This window comes from Pleurodeles waltl, chromosome 2_2 (assembly GCF_031143425.1).
Source record: "Pleurodeles waltl isolate 20211129_DDA chromosome 2_2, aPleWal1.hap1.20221129, whole genome shotgun sequence".
NCBI classification, from domain to species: Eukaryota; Metazoa; Chordata; class Amphibia; order Caudata; family Salamandridae; genus Pleurodeles; species Pleurodeles waltl.
The window spans coordinates 24,944,249-24,956,491 of NC_090439.1; positions in this window are offsets into that span (position 1 = coordinate 24,944,249).

A 12,243-nucleotide genomic window follows, 5' to 3' on the forward strand; every position below is an offset into this window, starting at 1 on the left:
GAGGGGGGAGGAGGGGTCAGCTGGGGGCGGGTGGCGGGAGGGGGGGGGCGACGAATGGGAGCAGGGGTGGCAGGCCGAGCGGGAGGTGGTGGCGGGAAAGCAGAGGGCGGGGGTCAGGTAGAAGGGAAGGGAGAAAAAAGATAGGGAAGGGGGGACTACAGAGGAGGAGAGGAGTAAGGAAGAAAAGAAGAGAGAAGTAGAAGAGGAAGGAGAGAAGAGTAAAGAAGAAAAGGAGAGTCCACAGAAGAGGAGGAGAGAAGAGTCAAGAAGAAGAGGAGAGTCCACAGAAGAGGAGGAGAGAAAAGTCAAGAAGAAGATGAGAGTCCACAGAAGAGGAGGAGAGAAGAGTCAAGAAGAAGAGGAGAGTCCACAGAAGAGGAGGAGAGAAGAGTCAAGAAGACGAGGAGAGACCACAGAAGAGAAGGAGAGGAGATTCAAGAAGAAGAGGAGAGACCAGAGAAGCAGAGATGGGAAGAGTCCAGAAGATGAGGAGAAGGCCACAGAAGAAGATAAGGAGCACGCAGCGAAGAGTACAGAAGAAGAAAAGAACACGCAGGACGGGGTGCAGAGGAGGAGAAGAGCATAGAAGAACACAGAAGAAGAAAGAAAACGCAGGACAGGGTGCAGCGGAGGAGAAGAGCACAGAAGAATACAGAAGAAGAAAGAACACGCAGGACGGGGTGCAGAGGAGGAGAAGAACACAGATGAAGAGCAAAGCAGGAAGAGAACGCAGTGAGGAAGAGGAGAAATGAAGAACACAGATGAAGAGCATAGCAGGAAGAGAACGCGGTGAGGAAGAGGAGAAATGAAGAACACAGATGAAGAGCAAAGCAGGAAGAGAACGCGGTGAGGAAGAGGAGAAATGAAGAACACAGATGAAGAGCAAAGCAGGAAGAGAACGCGGTGAGGAAGAGGAGAAATGAAGAACACAGATGAAGAGCAAAGCAGGAAGAGAACGCGGTGAGGAAGAGGAGAAATGAAGAACACAGATGAAGAGCAGAGCAGGAAGAGAACGCAGTGAGGAAGAGGAGAAATGAAGAACACAGATGAAGAGCAGAGCAGGAAGAGTACGCGGTGAGGAAGAGGAGAAATGAAGAACACAGATGAAGAGCAGAGCAGGAAGAGTACGCGGTGAGGAAGAGGAGAAATGAAGAACACAGATGAAGAGCAGAGCAGGAAGAGAACGCGGTGAGGAAGAGGAGAAATGAAGAACACAGATGAAGAGCAGAGCAGGAAGAGTACGCGGTGAGGAAGAGGAGAAATGAAGAACACAGATGAAGAGCAAAGCAGGAAGAGAACGCGGTGAGGAAGAGGAGAAATGAAGAACACAGATGAAGAGCAAAGCAGGAAGAGCACGCGGTGAGGAAGAGGAGAAATGAAGAACACAGATGAAGAGCAAAGCAGGAAGAGAACGCGGTGAGGAAGAGGAGAAATGAAGAACACAGATGAAGAGCAGAGCAGGAAGAGAACGCGGTGAGGAAGAGGAGAAATGAAGAACACAGATGAAGAGCAGAGCAGGAAGAGCACGCGGTGAGGAAGAGGAGAAATGAAGAACACAGATGAAGAGCAAAGCAGGAAGAGAACGCGGTGAGGAAGAGGAGAAATGAAGAACACAGATGAAGAGCAAAGCAGGAAGAGAACGCGGTGAGGAAGAGGAGAAATGAAGAACACAGATGAAGAGCAGAGCAGGAAGAGTACGCGGTGAGGAAGAGGAGAAATGAAGAACACAGATGAAGAGCAGAGCAGGAAGAGTACGCGGTGAGGAAGAGGAGAAATGAAGAACACAGATGAAGAGCAAAGCAGGAAGAGTACGCGGTGAGGAAGAGGAGAAATGAAGAACACAGATGAAGGGCAAAGCAGGAAGAGAACGTGGTGAGGAAGAGGAGAAATGAAGAGCAAAGCAGGAAGAGTACGCGGTGAGGAAGAGGAGAAATGAAGAACACAGATGAAGAGCAAAGCAGGAAGAGAACGCGGTGAGGAAGAGGAGCGGGGCACAGAGGAAGAGCAGAACACGCAGCAAGTGGGCTGCAGAAGAGGAGCAGAGAGTGGAGGAAGATGGCGACCAGAAGGAGGAGCAGAAAGCGATGGGAAATGGACAGCAGCGGTGCGGAGAAAGGTTGGAGGAGAGAGCAGAAGGCAGAAGACAGAAGTTCAGGGAAAGACAGGTGAGTAGCGCTGGGCTGGGCTAGGGGCTGGGCGGGGGGATACTTACGGTTTAGCTGGTCTTGCTGGGAGGTGTCAGGAGACTGGGCAGGTGGAGCTGCAGCGGCAGAGGAAGCGACCTACTCTAGGGTCAAGGGTCGCTGACTCTGCCGCGCAGCGGGCGCCATAAGAGGGAGGAGGAGGGGAGAAGGGATCAGCTGGGGGTGGGAGGCGGGAGGGGAGGCGATGAATGGGAGCAGGGGGGCTGGGCCGAGAGGGAGGTGGCGGCGGGAAAGCAGAGGGCGGGGGGGTTAGGTAGAGGGGAAGGGAGAAAAAAGATAGGGAAGGGGGATTACAGAGGAGGAGAGGAGTCAGGAAGAAAAGAAGAGAGGAGTAGAAGAGGAAGGAGAGAAGAGTCAAGAAGAAGAGGAGAGTCCACAGAAGAGGAGGAGAGAAGAGTCAAGAAGAGGAGAGTCCACAGAAGAGGAGGAGAGAAGAGTCAAGAAGAAGAGGAGAGTCCACAGAAGAGGAGGAGAGAAGAGTCAAGAAGAAGAGGAGAGACCACAGAAGACCATTCTTGTATTGGGGGAACAATTCCATGATCCCCCGGGTCTCTAGCACAGAACCCGGGTGCTGTCAAACTGCCTTTCCGGGGTTTCCACTGCAGCTGCTGCTGCTGAAAACCCCTCAGGCAGGTTTCTGCCCTCCTGGGGTCCAGGCAGCCCTGGCCCAGGAAGGAAGAACAAAGGATTTCCTCTGAGAGAGGGTGTTACACCCTCTCCCTTTGGAAATAGGTGTGAAGGGCTGGGGAGCAGTAGCCTCCCCCAGCCTCAGGAAATGCTTTGATGGGCACAGATGGTGCCCATCTCTGCATAAGCCAGTCTACACCGGTTCAGGGATCCCCCAGCCCTGCTCTGGCGCGAGCCTGGACAAAGGAAAGGGGAGTGACCACTCCCCTGACCAGTACCTCCCAGGGGAGGTGCCCAGAGCTCCTCCAGTGTGTCCCAGACCTCTGCCATCTTGGAAACAGAGGTGTTGGGGCACACTGGACTGCTCTGAGTGGCCAGTGCCAGCAGGTGATGTCAGAGACCCCCTCTGATATGCTCTTACCTTTCTTGGTAGCCAATCCTCCTTTCTTGGTAGCCAAACCTCCTTTTCTGGCTATTTAGGGTCTCTCCTCTGAGGAATTCTTCAGATAACGAATGCAAGAGCTCACCAGAGTTCCTCTGCACTGCCCTCTTCGACTTCTGCCAAGGATCGACCGCTGACTGCTCCAGGACGCCTGCAAAACTGCAACAAAGTAGCAAGACGACTACCAGCAACATTGTAGCGCCTCATCCTGCCAGCTTTCTGGACTGTTTCCTGGTGGTGCATGCTCTGGGGGTCATCTACCTTCACCCTGCACTGGAAGTCAAGAAGAAATCTCCCGTGGGTCATCAAAATCTTCCCCCTGCTAACGCAGGCACCAAAAGACTGCATCACCAGTCCTCTCGTTCCCTCTCATCCTGACGAGCATGGTCCCTGGAACACAGGAACTCTATCAAAGTGATTCCCACAGTCCAGTGATCCTTCAGTCCAGGTTTGGTGGAGGTAAGTCCCTGCCTCCCTACGCTAGACTGCAAACCTGTGTACTGCGTGATTTGCAGCTGCTCCGGCTCCTGTGCACTCCTCCAAGGATTCCTTTGTGCACAGCCTAGCCTGGGTCCCCAGCACTCCGTTCTGCAGTGCTCAACCCTCTGAGTTGGCCTCCGACATCGTGGGACCCTCCTTTGTGACTCTGAGCCAGCTCCAGTTCACAAATCTTCTAAGCGCCTGTTTGGGTACTTCTGAGGGTGCTGCCTGCTTCTGTGGGGGCTCTCTGAGTTGCTGAGTGCCCTCTCTGTCTCCTCCTCCAAGGGGCGACATCCTGGTCCTTCCTGGTCCCCAGCAGCACCCAAAAACCTTTACAGTGACCCGTGCAGCTAGCAAGGCTTGTTTGCAGTATTTCTGTGTGGGAACACTTCTGCAAGCTTCAGCACACCGTGGGACATCTTCCATCCAAAGGAGAGGTTCCTAGCTTTCTTCGTTGTTGCAGAATCCTAAGCTTCTTCCATCCAGAGGCAGCTTCCTTGCACCTTCATCCGGAGTTTCCTGGGCTCCTGCCCCCCCTGGACACTATTGCGACTCTTGGACTTGGTCCCCTTGCCTTGCCGGTCCTCAGGTCCAGGAATCCATCTTCAGTGCTCTGCTGGTGTTTATGGTTCTTGCAGAATCCCCCTATCAAGACTATTGTGTCCTTTTGGGGTAGTAGGTGTAATTTACTCCTACTTTTCAGGGTCTTGGGGTGGGATATCTTGGACACCCTAACTGTTTTCTTATAGTCCCAGTGACCCTCTACAAGCTCCCATAGGTCTGGGGTCCATTCGTGATTCGCATTCCACTTTTGGAGTATATGGTTTGTGTTGCCCCTAGACCTATGTTCACCTATTGCATCCTATTGTAATTCTACACTGTTTGCATTACTTTTCTTACTCTTACTTACCTGTTTTGGGTTTGTGTACATATAACTTGTGTATATTATATACCTTCTAACTGAGGGTACTCACTGAGATACTTGTGGCATATTGCCATAAAAATAAAGTACCTTTATTTTTAGTAACTCTGAGTATTGTGTTTTCTTATGATATTGTGCTATATGGTATAAGTGTTATGGTAGGAGCTTTGCATGTCTCCTAGTTCAGCCTAAGCTTTGCCATGGCTACCTTCTATCAGCCTAAGCTGCTAGAAACACCTCTATTCTACTAATAAGGGATAACTGGACCTGGCACAGGGTGTAAGTACCACAAGGTACCCACTATAAGCCAGGCCAGCCTCCTACACTGAGGCAGCACCAAAAACTAACGCCACCCAAGGGGTGGCATTAGCATGGCAAAATGAGGAGGAATGCTTTTATTCCTCCTCGTTTTTTGCTTTTTCTATGTGTGCTGTTTCTGTAGGATGTAAAGAAGAAGCAAAATGCCATGGGTGATTGCTTATGTGCTGGAAGATGTCCCTTCCTGCACATAAATAATCATTCCAAAATTATGCTTTTTCTACTTCTATGTGTGCTGCATTTGCAGCACACATAGAAGTGCCAAATCGCCATGATATATTGTTTGGGGCATATTTAAGAGTCCCAAGCGCCTCCTTGTGCCACATTTGTGTAATTTTTTTTAATGCAAAAATGGCCCACCAAGGCCAAAAACACTGCCCCATATTTACAAAGTAGCGCGATGCATGCATTGTGCCACTTTGTAACCCTTTGTGCTACATTTTATCTGCGCCAGGCATAATGTATGCAAAGGGGCATTCCCCTGTTAGGTGGGGCCAAAATATTTCATAAGGAAATCTGAGAGATTTCCTTGCACTATTGTTTTCGGCACTATTAACGCCTGCTCAGAGCAGGCATTAAAATGAGGCTTCCATTGCTTACAGTGGGCCTCTGGGTGCTTTGCAGGGTTAGCGCTAGATTTTTTTACTCGCTAATCCTGCAAAGCACTGGACTAGCATAAAACATTCTGACGCTAGTCCCCTAAATACGGTGCACACATGGTGGCATTAGGGGGGGCACTAAGGGGCACAAGAATGTTCTTAAATCTGCCCATTTATGTGCAGAAAGGGACACCTTCCTGCACATAAACAATCTATCCCCTCAAGACACCCCTTGCACTATGGTGCAAGGATGCCTGCATTAGCGCAGGCATTTTAATTTAGCACTGGCGAAGGGGGAAACACAGGGCTGCGCCGCATTTCTGTAAATACGGCGCAGCCCTGCGTTTTAAAAGTGGCTTTGACTTTAATCAAAGCTGCCACGCTTCCTACTTGACGGTTTGTTTTTGTGCTCGGCGGGAAATAAAGAGAGATTGTGAAAAGGTACAACTGAGGGCGGCGTATTTGTTTCTGATTATAATATTGACTTAGGCACATGGTACTGCTTTGCTAAAAAACAGGCATTCTTTGCATGCATTCCCTGCTGCCTCTCTTTGAGAGCATAGCTTCCAAGGTATAAGCACGTCTCCTCTCCTTTCGCACCCAAACGTGTGGTCCAATCACGGTTAGGTTGCAAAGGAACCGTGAAAGCGAGGCCGCAAAACTGACTTATATGATTAATTGGTTCTGCGACGTGAAGTCAACCTGTGATGAGAAAAATGACGTCTTCCGCGGTGACTTAAATTGTTCTGACATGAAAACAAGCTGCTTTCCCATAAATAACAAAATAGCTGACTATTCCATGCTTCGCATTATCAGCTCTGCGCTTCATTTCCGGTGTGCATTATTTCTAGCAGCCCGACAGTAATGCCTAGTAGGCATGGTAGGATGATGGATGACCTTCAATGCTGATGCTGTTAGAAACGCTTTAGCACAATTCATTGGATTAGGTGCACCTAGCCAAGCTCAGAAGCACATCTTTTCAAATCATTCAGAGACCCTGACCGAGGATCTTTCATTGAAATGAGTCAGCTCAAAATGATGTTGACTAAGGTAAAACAACATTTGATTTGTGTCGAAAACATGAACTTCTATTGATTCTGAAAAATCAAACAACGATTGTTGAAACTCTAAAGAGCATCTGCAAAGGATTTGTAGCTGGTTGTCGGAGGACGGTTCGCTCGACGGTCCGCATCAATGAGCCAAAATAGGAAGTGGAATTTCTATTGGAATAGAGAAACTTCCAAAATATCGTAGGAAAAAAACATTAGCACACCATAACACTACTTATTATGAAAGTTAGTAAGTGTAAGTATAGATTTACTAATTTTAATAATCTTAAGAAGACGTGTACCCTGATAAAAATATACGCCACACAATACATATAAAAATATATATGTATCTGGAAAGGATCCGCATAAGTTTTTGAAAAAAAAAAACGTCATTATGCAATATAAGCCTTTGGGATGTTCCAGGGCCCATGGGGTCGGCACAATAACAATTTAAGGGGATTGGGATGTGCGCTCCCCCTCCCTGACCCATTCCAAGGCCCCAAAGACCCAATCACCTGGGGCCAATATTGTTTTTATGGTGAGTGCGAGCTCTTCCCCGAGCCAGTTTAAGGCCCTGGGGAACTCATTAACTGAAGGGAATATTGTTTTATGGGGACTTCCTTCCCCAAGCCAGGGAATAGCCCAGGGACCCCATCCCCTGAGGCCCACCATATTTTATCTTGGGGAGGGGGAAATGGGGTCTCCCTCCCTGAGCCATGATGTAGCAAAGGGGATCCCATCTCCCGGGGCCAGCTCAATGTTGGTGTCCTGGGGACTAGGAATGCTGGGACACTGTTCCCAGCCCGTAAGAGTGTGGGCAGGGAAGATTGCAGTGCTCTTACCTGCCAGGAATAGCCAAAATGTTTCAGCTTAATGGGAGAACAAAGAAAAGCTGCTCCTGCCAATAGGAGCAAAGCCAGCTCTGCCGCACGAAAGATGACTGCTGGCTGGACAGTCGGCATGACCATGGGAGCATCCCTTATAGCCCTCAATGTTTTCAAAAGTTTTTGAAAGTTGGGGTGCCCTGGCTGGGACCAGAGCACCCACTAAATTAGACCAAAAAAAGAAAAAAACACGTCCGACTCTTGCACAGTCCCACGGAACCGGGAGCCACGGAGGCCCCTGGGCTCTCCCCACAACCACCAATGAAAAAGCCATAGGTGTCCCCATTGAGACCAGGATACCCACCCAAATTTAAAAGAGCAATTAAAAATGAGAGGAAGATTAATAAATGAGCGTCCAGAGCTACTCAATTATTACTCACCGGTCCTGCGAAGGAGCACCCCATAATGACCTGCGAGGACTTTTAATTGAATTTTTGTTGGTGGTGCCTTTAGATTGTTGTGGGGGTGCTGTAGGGATCACATCAGCCCCCATAGGAACACAAAAAAAAACCACACAGCAAGGCTTGTGGATCCTTGAATACATGACCCCACGAGAGAATACAATTATTTTTAAAGCACTCCAAACTGAAGCTGAATGTGCCTCAAAGTTAGTGCAGGGACCCCTTATGGTTGGTTCTCTGCATGCACTTTGTAGCCTGAAAAATATTTAAAAAAACGACTAAACACATTTATTTAAAAAATGTATTACTGAAAATATTTTGTAATAATCACTATAAACATTGCAATGTGTGTATTTATAAAATACAGATTTGATTACAGTTATTGGTAACTTTTTGACAAAGTCTGTAGGTCTACTTTATGTATGCTCCTGTGCTCACCTCCTGATAAAGCTAAGAGCTCTATCTTGTATTTTGGTGTTCTGACCCCTTCACAAAGCAAGTAGGTCTGCGTTACTTGAATTTACACCCCTTTACACTGTTATGTACATGAAAAAACAGAAAGTCACAGCAAAAATGAAAGACTAAAGTGACATTAGGTTACATATTTAAAAAACCTTAGAAATTCTGTAAAAAAACAAAGGTTCAAGTGATGTTATAGTTAGGTGAAACATAATGCTTTAATCTTTAAAAACTTCATCAGTTATAGTTATCTCAAGTAACCATAAGTCATGCTATAAAGTAACGATAATTACCACCCTCCCACCACATATTACACCACTCATGACATGATTAATGACATAATTGATAGCATGACTGCAACATTTGAAATGACATGATTGATGACAAAACGGTGTATGGCAGGGGCACAAGTGTGAACCAGTTCAGCTGTTTATGATAAATAAGAATTAAAAAAAAGGATCTGAAGGGGCATGAAAAAATGTAGAGATATTTAGGTCCACGCATCAACCAAAAGGATCTGAACTGCCACTTCTTTGAAAGAAAATGTTGCAAATGTTGTAGTAGCTATTAAAGAAAACAGGGACTTGGTCCCTGGGTTCTAAAAAAAAAAAAAAGTTAATGGGGACATTAGAGGCAGCGTAAGTACAACCTGATCTGCAGGCCCACAGGAAATCCCAAAAGGACTCTATGTCCCCCATCTTTAAAAATATGATTTTCTTACAGGATTCCTGGATCCTCAACACCCAGCAAGGGCCCCCAGTGTAGATCCAAGGATACTCTCCGGATTCAAGGATCTGCAGAGGATCTTCGTATCCAACACTGGCCTGGGAAATCTTGCATTGGTCCAGGGCAGTGCAGCTTGCCATGGATCAGCAGATGCCATTTTGGTTCAAATGATACAGATATTTTTTTAAAAAAGGACAACCAAGTTTGCCTAGGTGTTGTGCAGTGAGATTAGCCAGCAGAGGAGGGCTTGGCAAAGGGTCCAACCCCTACTGTGTTTCACCTCAGGCCAATGGGATCAGCAGCCCATGATGGGTTGGACGTAGGGCCTGGCTAGAGTCCAGTGTCTGAAGCCAACCCCCACTGAGCAAGCCTTTGACTGTGCAAAGTGGGGGTTGGCCACCGATGGTGGGTTTGGCAAGGGGAACTCTTAGATGTCAAATACGATTTTAAAAAACCTGAAATTCATGTAGGGGGCAGATGTAGGAGTCCCTAGCGGCCCCTGGAACCACATTAGTGTCATTTGTTTTACACTAATGTGGCCCAACGTGGCCAAAATCGCCGCACCAGATTTACAAAGTGGAACAATACATACATTGTGCCACTTTATAACCATTCGCGCTACATTATGCCTGCGCCAGGCATAATGTATGCAGAGGGGGCATTCCCCCAAGATGTTGTCTTTTTTATAACATCTTAATGTATGATAAACAAAAAAACTCAGAAATTCACTAAAAGAAACACCTCCTTCACAAGGACTCCTATTGTCCCTGGTTTGATATGTTTTGGCAAGGGTACTAAACCCAGCCACGCAAGTGGGGTAGCGTTTTATCATAAGTGGGAGAATGATGGGGGTGGGAATTTTGTAGTACCCTGCTGACTCCAGATGTTTATGTCAGAGAAATGCAAGGATTTATGGTAAAGACTGAGATTGCATGGCATTGCAGGTAAGAAATCTTTGTGGTTTCTACATGAGTCACACCAGCCTGGACTCCCCTGGATGTCTAGTTTCTAGAAATGTCTAGAGATCGTAGATTTCCCTGGGTCGCTGACAACCACAGACCCAAATGCTGCACCTACCCTTATTTCTAATTGAACCACTTTGCATTTTAGGGCTGCTTACATCACAGGCACTACGCTGATCCACACAAAGGGGCTAGGATTTTTATAAAAACAAGTGTGGAATCACTGGGTAGCATGTATTTTGTGGATAAACACAGTGGCCCTCATTATGACTCCGGCGGGCGGCGGAGGCCGCCCGCCAGAATTCCGCCCTCCGTAATACCGCTCCGCGGTCAGAAGACCGCAGAGGGTATTATGAGTTTTTCCCTGGGCTGGCGGGCGGTCTCCAAAAGACCGCCCGCCAGCCCAGGGAAAAACTCCCTTCCCACGAGGATGCCGGCTCGTAATCGAGCCGGCGGAGTGGGAAGGTGCGACGGGTGCATTTGCACCCGTCGCGTATTTCACTGTCTGCCAAGCAGACAGTGAAATACTTGTAGGGGCCCTCTTACGGCATGGGCATGGGCACTGCAGGGGTCCCCAGGGGCCCCGTGACTCCCCCTCCCACCATCCGGTTCCCGGCGGGAGAACCGCCAGGAACTGGATGGCGGGAGGGGGAGTCGGAATCCCCAAGCCGGCGCAGCAAGCTGCGCCGGCTTGGAGGATTCCTGGGGGCAGCGGGAAACCGGCGGGAGACCGCCGGTTTCCCTTTACTGACCGCGGCTAAGCAAAAATCATGCCTCAAACCGGACTTGCTCCATTTTTTGACGCACAACCCCCATTGAAATGAGTCATGCCCCCCGGACCAATGGCCATGCCCATAGTCATTGGGCACAGTGGCATGTAGGGGGGCCCAAATTAAAAAAAAAAATACTTACCTCAACTTACCTGTACTTACCTGGGATGGGTCCCCCCATCCATGGGTGTCCTCCAGGGGTTGGTGAGGGTGGCAGGGGGTGTCCCTGGAGGTAGGGAAGGGCACCTCTGGACTGCTTCCATGGTCAGAGACCATGGAAGTGAGCCCACAGGCCCATTAAAGCCTGCCCTGACCCAGGCATTAAAAAATGGCGCACATCAGGCTGTGTGCTGTTTTTTAAGGCCCTCCCCCTCCTGTGCGTCAAAATGACGCTGGAGTATGAATAAGGCGCACAGGCCTTATAGTCATTTTTTGGGCAGGAACGACTACCTTGCATGTCATTAACACAAGGCAGTTTCCCGCATCCAGAGGAATTTTGACGTCCGCGGGGTCGGGCGTCAAAGTATAAATATGGGGCAATGTTTGCGCCGAATGTGCGTCAAAATGTTTGACGCACATTCAGCGCATACAGAGTATAAATATGCCCCTCAGTGCACTAAATCCAACTTTTTCCAGTGTGTGAAAGTAAGGTGAAGGTGTTTGGTGATTCATTTGTGTCACATTCTTTGGACAGTGTCAACAAATCTAAATCTGTGGGCCAAAACATTCTGGGGTGCACTCTGTGAAGACTAAGGTCCAGATTTATCAAGGTTTTTCATTGCCCTTGTACCACACAAAGGGGCGCCAGGGTGATGCAAAACCTAAGTGAGATTTATCAATCCCCCCCACGCAGGGCACTGCATGGCTTTATAAATCTGGAGTAACACAAAGCAGCGCACATCACTGTCTTGCATTACTCTGCCTCAAGGAGGTGCTCCATGAGTGGAGTGTGGGTGTTCCCATGGATTTTGGCGCATTCCCAGATTTACCATTAGTGGTAGACCTGGGAATGCATAAAAATGGTACACCTTCCCAGAGGAGGCGTGACGAGGAGAAATATCTTTATTTCTTCTTGTTTTTCCTCTTTCGACTTGTGCTGCAATATGCAGCACACATAGAAAGAAGAAAATGCCTCTGAGGATTATTTTTGTACAGGAAGATGTCCAGTCTTGCACAAAGACAATCCTGCCGAATAATGCAGGCAATTTTGCACCATGACGCATGGGTGCCTGTGTTTGTGCTAGGCAGTCAAATGTGCGACAGCGCTAGGAAAGGACAGGAGTGCGCAGTATAATGTTTAATAAGGCATATTTTGGCCCTTGCACGCAGCGCAGCAAGGTGACTTCCTGCGTTGCGCTGAAAGAATAAATATGGGCCTAAGTTCCATGGGGTTTGGTGGA